Source organism: Salmo salar, chromosome ssa07 (genome assembly GCF_905237065.1).
Source record: "Salmo salar chromosome ssa07, Ssal_v3.1, whole genome shotgun sequence".
Taxonomy (NCBI): domain Eukaryota; kingdom Metazoa; phylum Chordata; class Actinopteri; order Salmoniformes; family Salmonidae; genus Salmo; species Salmo salar.
In genome coordinates this window covers 23,115,047-23,123,861 of record NC_059448.1, presented here as the reverse complement: position 1 = coordinate 23,123,861, position 8,815 = coordinate 23,115,047, and the positions used below count along the sequence as shown (strand labels likewise).

The 8,815-nt window shown below is 46.5% G+C and overlaps 1 protein-coding gene across 1 annotated transcript in view; it reads right to left on the bottom strand.

Moving 5' to 3' along the window:
• Positions 1 to 8,815, bottom strand: part of LOC106608822 (ephrin-B3) — a 120,024-nt gene that overhangs the window by 45,101 nt on the left and 66,108 nt on the right. The window lies entirely within an intron of this gene.

Here is an 8,815-nt window from a genome sequence, read left to right as displayed (position 1 = left end):
GACAGACGGACGGAGACAGAAAGAGAGAGAGAGACACAGACGGACAGAGAGAGACACAGACGGACAGAGAGAGAGATACACAGACGGACAGAGAGAGAGAGACAGACGGACGGAGACAGAAAGAGAGAGAGAGACACAGACGGACAGAGAGAGAGAGACAGACGGACGGAGACAGAAAGAGAGAGAGAGACACAGACGGACAGAGAGAGAGAGACAGACGGACGGAGACAGAAAGAGAGAGAGAGACACAGACGGACAGAGAGAGAGAGACAGACGGACGGAGACAGAAAGAGAGAGAGAGACACAGACGGACAGAGAGAGAGAGACAGACGGACGGAGACAGAAAGAGAGAGAGAGACACAGACGGACAGAGAGAGAGACACAGACGGACGGAGACAGAAAGAGAGAGAGAGACACAGACGGACAGAGAGAGAGACACAGACGGACGGAGAGAGAGAGCGGGAGGTAGAACATGAAAACACACCAACTTAGTCTAAGGGCTCGATTATTAAACTCATATCGCTGAAGTTCAGCACTATAGCGCGGGAGATAGCCTAGTGGTTAGAGCGTTGGACTAGTAACAGGTTGCAAGAATCCCCGAGCTGACAAGGTAACCCACTGTTCCTAGGCCATCATTGAAAATAAGAATTTGTTCTTAACTGACTTGCCTAGTTAAATAAAGGTAAAAATAAAATGCGTGCTTGAAATGTAAAGGGAATTTCCGAATGAGGCGACATATGCCGCGTTTACAGTGAATGCAGAACATTGCCTATACATTTAAAATCAGCCTATAGCGCTGAACTTCGGTGATACGGATTGACTGGAGCGTAACTCTCTCTCAGGTGGACATTTTGCACTCAGCTTTTCTATTATTCATACTGGGCTGGATGACGGTTTATCTGTCCTCCATTGTGTCTGTGTGTGTCCCAGAGATGGGCTCTCCAGGCTTCTCTGTGCATATATTTCAGAGAATGGTTGTGTGTACATGTGTGAGCATACATATGTTAGCGTGTGTGGTGTGTGTGTGTGTGTGTGTGTGTGTGTGTGTGTGTGTGTGTGTGTGTGTGTGTGTGTGTGTGTGTGTGTGTGTGTGTGTGTGACTGAAAGTGACCGTGGTGTTTCAGTGTCACAGCAGCAGACAAGATGATGTCTCCCTCTGTCTGTCAGGCTCCTACATAACCTTCCCCTTTCACTCAACTACATAACCTTCCCCTTTCACTCAACTACATAACCTCCCCCTTTCACTCAACTACATAACCTCCCCCTTTCACTCAACTACATAACCTTCCCCTTTCACTCAACTACATAACCTCCCCCTTTCACTCAACTACAACTACATAACCTCCCCTTTCACTCAACTATAACTACTACATAACCTCCCCCTTTCACTCAATGACATAACCTTCCCCTTTCACTCAACTACATAACCTTCCCCTTTCACTCAACTACAACTACATAACCTCCCCCTTTCACTCAACTACATAACCTTCCCCTTTCACTCAACTACATAACCTCCCCCTTTCACTCAACTACATAACCTTCCCCTTTCACTCAACTACATAACCCCCCCTTTCACTCAACTACATAACCTCCCCTTTCACTCAACTGCATAACCTTCCCCTTTCACTCAACTACATAACCTTCCCCTTTCACTCAACTACATAACCTTCCCCTTTCACTCAACTACATAACCTTCCCCTTTCACTCAACTACATAACCTTCCCCTTTCACTCAACTACATAACCTTCCCCTTTCACTCAACTACACAACCTCCCCCTTTCACTCAACTACATAACCTTCCCCTTTCACTCAACTACATAACCTTCCCCTTTCACTCAACTACATAACCTCCCCTTTCACTCAACTACATAACCTCCCCCTTTCACTCAACTACATAACCTTCCCCCTTTCACTCAACTACATAACCTTCCCCTTTCACTCCAACTACATAACCTCCCCCTTTCACTCAACTACATAACCTCCCCTTTCACTCAACTACATAACCTCCCCTTTCACTCAACTGCATAACCTTCCCCTTTCACTCAACTACATAACCTCCCCTTTCACTCAACTACATAACCTCCCCCTGTCACTCAACTACAACTACATAACCTCCCCCTTTCACTCAACTACATAACCTTCCCCTTTCACTCAACTCCATAACCTCCCCCTTTCACTCAACTACATAACCTCCCCCTGTCACTCAACTACAACTACATAACCTTCCCCTGTCACTCCAACTACATAACCTTCCCCTGTCACTCAACTACATAACCTTCCCCTTTCACTCAACTACATAACCTCCCCCTTTCACTCAACTCCATAACCTCCCCCTGTGTGTGTGTGTGTGTGTGTGTGTGTGTGTGTGTGACTGAAAGTGACCGTGGTGTTTCAGTGTCACAGCAGCAGACAAGATGATGTCTCCCTCTGTCTGTCAGGCTCCTACATAACCTTCCCCTTTCACTCAACTACATAACCTTCCCCTTTCACTCAACTACATAACCTTCCCCTTTCACTCAACTACATAACCTTCCCCTTTCACTCAACTCCATAACCTCCCCCTTTCACTCAACTACATAACCTCCCCCTGTCACTCAACTACAACTACATAACCTCCCCCTTTCACTCAACTACATAACCTTCCCCTTTCACTCAACTCCATAACCTCCCCCTTTCACTCAACTACATAACCTCCCCCTGTCACTCAACTACAACTCCATAACCTCCCCCTTTCACTCAACTACATAACCTCCCCCTGTCACTCAACTACAACTACATAACCTTCCCCTGTCACTCAACTACATAACCTTCCCCTGTCACTCAACTACATAACCTTCCCCTTTCACTCAACTACATAACCTCCCCCTTTCACTCAACTCCATAACCTCCCCCTTGTGTGTGTGTGTGTGTGTGTGTGTGTGTGTGTGTGTGTGTGTGTGTGTGACTGAAAGTGACCGTGGTGTTTCAGTGTCACAGCAGCAGACAAGATGATGTCTCCCTCTGTCTGTCAGGCTCCTACATAACCTTCCCCTTTCACTCAACTACATAACCTTCCCCTTTCACTCAACTACATAACCTTCCCCTTTCACTCAAATACAACTACATAACCTCCCCCTGTCACTCAACTACATAACCTCCCCCTTTCAGTCAACTACATAACCTCCCCCTTTCACTCAACTACATAACCTCCCCCTTTCACTCAACTACATAACCTCCCCCTGTCACTCAACTACAACTACATAACCTTCCCCTGTCACTCAACTACATAACCTCCCCCTTTCACTCAACTCCATAACCTCCCCCTTTCACTCAACTACATAACCTCCCCCTTTCACTCAACTACATAACCTCCCCCTGTCACTCAACTACAACTACATAACCTTCCCCTGTCACTCAACTACATAACCTTCCCCTGTCACTCAACTACATAACCTCCCCCTTTCACTCAACTACAACTACATAACCTCCCCTTTCACTCAACTCCATAACCTCCCCCTTTCACTCAACTCCATAACCTCCCCCTTTCACTCAACTACATAACCTCCCCCTTTCACTCAACTACATAACCTCCCCCTTTCACTCAACTACATAACCTCCCCCTGTCACTCAACTACAACTACATAACCTTCCCCTGTCACTCAACTACATAACCTCCCCCTTTCACTCAACTCCATAATCTCCCCCTTTCACTCAACTCCATAACCTCCCCCTTTCACTCAACTCCATAACCTCCCCCTTTCACTCAACTACATAACCTCCCCTTTTCACTCAACTACATAACCTCCCCCTGTCACTCAACTACAACTACATAACCTTCCCCTGTCACTCAACTACATAACCTTCCCCTTTCACTCAACTACATAACCTCCCCCTTTCACACAACTACATAACCTTCCCCTTTCACTAAACTACATAACCTCCCCTTTCACTCAACTATAACTACTACATAACCTCCCCCTTTCACTCAATGACATAACCTTCCCCTTTCACTCAACTACATAACCTTCCCCTTTCACTCAACTACAACTACATAACCTCCCCCTTTCACTCAACTACATAACTTCCCCCTTTCACTCAACTACAACTACATAACCTCCCCCTTTCACTCAACTACAACTACATAACCTCCCCATGTCACTCAACTACATAACCTCCCCCTTTCACTCAACTACAACTACATAACCTCCCCCTTTCACTCAACTACAACTACATAACCTTCCCCTTTCACACAACTACATAACCTTCCCCTTTCACTAAATTACATAACCTCCCCTTTCACTCAACTACAACTACATAACCTCCCCCTTTCACTCAACGACATAACCTTCCCCTTTCACTCAACTACATAACCTCCCCCTTTCACTCAACTACATAACCTCCCCTTTCACTCAACGACATAACCTTCCCCTTTCACTCAACTACATAACCCCCCCTTTCACTCAACTACATAACCTCCCCCTTTCACTCAACTACAACTACATGACCTTCCCCTTTCACTCAACTACATAACCTTCCCCTTTCACTCAACTACATAACCTCCCCCTTTCACTCAACTACATAACCTCCCCCTTTCACTCAACTACAACTACATGACCTTCCCCTTTCACTCAACTACATAACCTTCCCCTGTCACTCAACTACATAACCTTCCCCTTTCACTCAACTACATAACCTTCCCCTTTCACTCAACTACATAACCTTCCCCTTTCACTCAACTACATAACCTTCCCCTTTCACTCAACTACATAACCCTCCCCTTTCACTCAACTACATAACCTCCCCCTTTCACTCAACTACATAACCTCCCCCTTTCACTCAACTACATAACCTCCCCCTTTCACTCAACTACATAACCTCCCCCTTTCACTCAACTACATAACCTCCCCCTTTCACTCAACTACATAACCTTCCCCTTTCACTCAACTACATAACCTTCCCCTTTCACTCAACTACATAACCTTCCCCTTTCACTCAACTACATAACCTTCCCCTTTCACTCAACTACATAACCTTCCCCTTTCACTCAACTACATAACCTTCCCCTTTCACTCAACTACAACTACATGACCTTCCCCTTTCACTCAACTACATAACCTTCCCCTTTCACTCAACTACATAACCTTCCCCTTTCACTCAACTACATAACCTCCCCCTTTCACTAATTTCATTCCCTCTTTCCCTCCCTCTGGTCCACTATCATCCACTTCCTGTTTCTCTGACAAATGCTTTTCTCCTCTCTCTACTCCTCTCATCCCTGTTCCCTTCTCTCTCTCTCTCATCCCTTCTCTCTCTCTCTCTCAGCCCTTCTCTCTCTCTCATCCCTTCTCTCTCTCTTTCATCCCCTCCATCTCTCTCTCCCTCATCCCCTCCATCTCTCTCTCTTTCACCCCCCCCTCTCTCTCATCCATTCTCTCTCATCTCTGTTCTCTCGCTCATCAGTATTTTCTTCTACGAGGTGAGCCAAGCTAATTTTATAAGAAGCTTTTGAGAAGCTGACTCTGCAGGATCACTGACTCCAGATCAGTCAAAGACAAAATATTTCATTTGAGAAGCTGCTGCTGTAGGTAGGATGGCTGACTTGAGATCAGTGAATAGAAAGAGGTTTCATCCTCTGCTCTCTGACAACAAAGACAGAGGGAAACAACTTGTGCCATCTATACTCCTCTCGGTCTCTGATGGGGACAGGGAGAGATGGCAGCCGTCCACGAGGTGTGTGTGTGACAGGGATCTGGCATCTGCTTTCAAAGAGCTACAGATATCAGGAGTGTGTGTCACTGAAGAGCTTTGAATGGTAAAGAGGAGAAAGAAATGATGATGTGTAAGAGAGAGAGAGAACAGGGATGAGAGAGAGAGAACAGGGATGGGAGAGAGAGAACAGGGATGAGAGAGAGAGAACAGGGATGAGAGAGAGAACAGGGATGAGAGAGAGAACAGGGATGAGAGAGAGAACAGGGATGAGAGAGAGAGAACAGGGATATGAGAGAGAGAGAACAGGGATATGAGAGAGAGAGAACAGGGATATGAGAGAGAGAGAACAGGGATGGGAGAGAGAGAACAGGGATGGGAGAGAGAGAACAGGGATTAGAGAGAGAGAACAGGGATGAGAGAGAGAGAACAGGGATGAGAGAGAGAGAACAGGGATATGAGAGAGAGAACAGGGATGAGAGAGAGAACAGGGATGAGAGAGAGAGAACAGGGATGAGAGAGAGAGAACAGGGATAAGAGAGAGAACAGGGATGAAAGAGAGAGAACAGGGATATGAGAGAGAGAACAGGGATGAGAGAGAGAACAGGGATGAGAGAGAGAACAGGGATGAGAGAGAACAGGGATGAGAGAGAGAGAACAGGGATGAGAGAGAGAGAACAGGGATAGAGAGAGAGAACAGGGATGAGAGAGAGAACAGGGATAAGAGAGAGAACAGGGATGAGAGAGAGAACAGGGATATGAGAGAGAGAGAACAGGGATGAGAGAGAGAGAACAGGAATGAGAGAGAGAGAACAGGGATATGAGAGAGAGAACAGGGATGAGAGAGAGAACAGGGATAAGAGAGAGAGAACAGGGATGAGAGAGAGAACAGGGATTAGAGAGAGAGAACAGGGATGAGAGAGAGAGAACAGGGATGAGAGAGAGAGAACAGGGATGAGAGAGAGAACAGGGATATGAGAGAGAGAACAGGGATGAGAGAGAGAGAACAGGGATGAGAGAGAGAGAACAGGGATGAGAGAGAGAGAACAGGGATTAGAGAGAGAGAACAGGGATGAGAGAGAGAACAGGGATAAGAGAGAGAGAACAGGGATGAGAGAGAGAACAGGGATATGAGAGAGAGAGAACAGGGATGAGAGAGAGAGAACAGGGATGAGAGAGAGAGAACAGGGATTAGAGAGAGAGAACAGGGATGAGAGAGAGAACAGGGATATGAGAGAGAGAGAACAGGGATTAGAGAGAGAGAACAGGGATGAGAGAGAGAGAACAGGGATATGAGAGAGAGAGAACAGGGATGAGAGAGAGAGAACAGGGATGAGAGAGAGAGAACAGGGATGAGAGAGAGAACAGGGATGAGAGAGAGAGAACAGGGATGAGAGAGAGAACAGGGATGAGAGAGAGAGAACAGGGATAAGAGAGAGAACAGGGATGAAAGAAAGAGAGAGTCAATGCTTAGTGAGATCTCACTCTTTACAACCAAGCCAGGCCCCCCCACCCCCCAGTCTCTCCTTATCTTTCTCTACATCCCTCCTCCATCTCTTCCTCGCTTCAGTTCGGTCTAACATTTCCCCTCTCTCATATCCGTCTACGTTCTAGCTCATTTAGTCCACTGTGAATAAATTAACACATGCTAAGGTAGGTTAATTACAAGACATTTCCCTGAGGGGAAAGACTCATACATACATCTGAACTACACACACACACACACACACACACACACACACACACACACACACACACACACACACACACACACACACACACACACACACCTACCTTCTACTACTGGCTCACAACAATCTTGATTAAATGCATGTACACACACACACACAATCAGGTAAACACACTAGAAAAACATGTACAGCACATTAATAATGTGAAATAATGGACCCAGAAACACACAATGTAACAACCTCACTTATATATACACACACACACACCCACACCAAATCAACATCGAACCAATCCATCTTCTCCCAATTTTCCACACGCACCTCGTGTCTCTCTCTCCATCTCTGTATCTGTCTGACTGTCTGTGTGTGACCTTTGCGTTTGAGCCCTCATTGATTACGGTTGGAGCTGTCAATCGATCCCTCAGTCTGTCTGAGGGAAGATAAAACGCTCCTGTCCGTGCTATGGACACCCCGGTTGCCATGTCTGGCTAGACATAGATGATTGGCGCTGCAGAATAGATCTGGCAACCCAGTGGTTCTTATCTGAACCCTTCATACCACAGCATGGAACTATAGTGGGCAAACACACAGGCACGCACACATACACACCTCAACCCACTTCATATTCTTAACACAAAACACACAGGCATGTATGTACTACACACACACTAAAACACACACACGGGGCCATTGTTAATGTTGCAGTGGGTTAACACGTCTAAGCAGATGTAATCTGAAGAAAATGCAGCTCTGCTGATTGTGAGTGAGTGCATACTTGGAGTAGCGATACGATTCGCTCCCCCACCCTGCCTCTCAAACACGCGCGGCATGAAGATACAAGACGTGGCACAGAAACTGCCAGGCAAATATAGAGCACAAGTAGCTCGGTACGAGGGGAGCGAATGGATTCGGTTCGTCTATAGTGTGTGCGCTCTCTCCCTCTCTCTCTCTCTCTCTCCCTCTCTCTCTCTCTCTCTCTCTCTCTCTCTCTCCTCTCCTCTCCTCTCCCCCCCCCCCACCACCCATGAGAAGAGGAAGTGAAAACAGCATTAATACACCTGAGTGAATGGGGGTCCCAAGGACATAGGAGAGAATCTACAGTTCAGCAATCTAATAATGTCTACTCCTTCCTGAGGCGTTTTACACAGAGCTCATGTTTGGGTTGGCAAGGCCGTGTGTGTGTGTGTGCAAGCCCATATGTGTGTCTGTGCCCGAATGACTGTGTGTTAAGAGTTCACCTGAACTCCTGAATCCACTCTTTCTCTCCCTCATAGTGTTGTGTGTACTTAAAACAACCTCAGAGAGGATTCGCTTGATGTGACCTTAAGAGATTGTTCTACGTGATACACGCGCTTGCCTTGGCTGGCGTTGATGACCTCGTCACGTGTTCACGAGTCCTAACCTCAAACAAACCCAAAGGAAAACAAAAGAAATAGCTG